Consider the following 2,010-nt stretch of genomic DNA (forward strand, 5'->3'; position numbering starts at 1 on the left):
AAGAGGCGAGCGAGGGCGGAAGCGCGGCGGTGCGCGCTCGGAGAGGGCGGCCTTGAGGGGCGGGTTCCGGGTGCACGCCCGCGTTTCCGGGGCCAGGGGGTCAGAGTCAGGGTCTCCCTGTTGAGTGTGCCGGTGCGTGCTCGGTCGTAGCTGTGCGTTTGAGACGAAGGTGATTTAGTTACTCATTCGGCAGGTGTTCATTGAGAACCCACTGCTGGCCATGGCGGGCGTGCCGTGGTGAACAAAACCAAGCCCCTGCCCGCATGGAGCTTACGTTCCAGTGTGTGTAGCGGGGGCCGGGGACCCGTCCCGTAAATACATACATTCAGGTAGAGACGAACGCTGTGAAGGAAAAGAATGGGATAGAGAGTAGAAGGTGCTGTTTTAAATGGCCTGATAAGAGACATTGTTTCTCCCAGAAGCTTTGATTTATTTATTATTTATTTATCTATTTGGTGGCAGCTTACACTTCCTGGTGGCATAACGTTATCTCTGGGGGCACCACTCACATCACCTTGAGGCTAATGGCTGCCCAGGGGGCGGATAGAATGGTGGAGCAATGGAAGTACATTGGGATGGTCAGAGGTCCTACAGAAAAGCTGAGGATGCTTTTGGAGGAGTTGAGACTTAGCCAGGTACAGCAATGACTCACATTCACAAAGTCAAGCTAAAGCCTCCATTTCCTGGGCCACCAAGGCAAGATGGGTGTCAAGAGATTGCCACCACGCCAACTTGTCGCTAGCCTTAGAGATGTTAGAACTAAAATGAAATAAATAAAATGCAATCAGTGGTCACATGGAAGAAATAATGTGTGAAGTTAGTCACTGACAGCTATTGATTATGTAGCAGCCCATCAGCAGGAGGCAGGGTCACATTATAGTACCATTTATGGAGTACCGTGCTTTATAGAGATGGATGAAGAACTTCCTCTATGCACTGTAAGGAAAACATTTCCAAGTGACATTCAATTTAAAAAAGAATAAAGCAAGCTGCAATAGTACACCTTCAATGTAAGTAGGGAGAAGAATAATATTCATATTCATATGCTGGAAGCCGGTCCACCCTTGCTGCTTGACGCAGTCACTGCAGGGAAGAAACATCTGCACAGCTTATGTTTCAAGGGACCTGGCGTATATGACATATGTTTGCTCCCCCTCTTAGCGCTATGTGTTTTAACTAGGACCACCTCCTTGAGAAAGGTTGTTTTCCCAGGTTAGGGGTTAACAGGACTAAGGAAGAGAATAAATCAGTAAATCCCCCTAGTGTTACAGAAATACCATGTACTACTTATGAAGAACTTGGACTAAGACTGTTGGCAATAAATTTGGGACTTGTTGGGCCCACATCCCCAGGGGTCTGCCCACCAGGGAAAGCACCAAAGCCTATACCCCTGGAGACCCACCGACACAGGGCAGTCCCAGGGAAGGCAAGCAGCGAGGCTGGGAGGACATAACCTTTACTGGGTAGGAGAATCTCCTTCAGTCACTTCCTTGTAGCCTATCAGTGGAGCAGTGACCTGGGAATAGCCCTTGTAATGGAACACAGAGATTAACCTAGACAAGATTAAAATAAACAGAATTAGATACAGACAGGATTTTTGGCTAAGATCAGATAAGACACAGGAATTGTAGAATGTGACCCAAAACATACCATGATGTAATTATAGAGGCACGCTTATGGGATCAAATACAGTGGGGTCTTGACTTACGAGTGTCCCGACGAATGAGTTTTTTGAGATACCAGCTGTCTCTCGGCTGATTTTTTTGCATTGAGTTGATAGAGCAATTTGAGTTAATGAGCTCCTTAACGAGCTCGGTCTCGGAACAAATTAAACTCGTAAGTCAAGGCCCCGCTGTAGTATAAATATAGATGTAATAGGACAATAAAGAGAGAACCCAACCATGCTGATCAACTGAATGTTGCTTCTGTGTCCTTCCTTCTTCGCTGACTCTGTCCACACCTTTGGGAACCCCTGGACCGGCTGCGGCTGGAGCCCCGGAGCCTTCCCTC

The sequence above is a fragment of the Myotis davidii genome, unplaced genomic scaffold (genome assembly GCF_000327345.1).
Source record: "Myotis davidii unplaced genomic scaffold, ASM32734v1 scaffold134, whole genome shotgun sequence".
NCBI lineage: Eukaryota > Metazoa > Chordata > Mammalia > Chiroptera > Vespertilionidae > Myotis > Myotis davidii.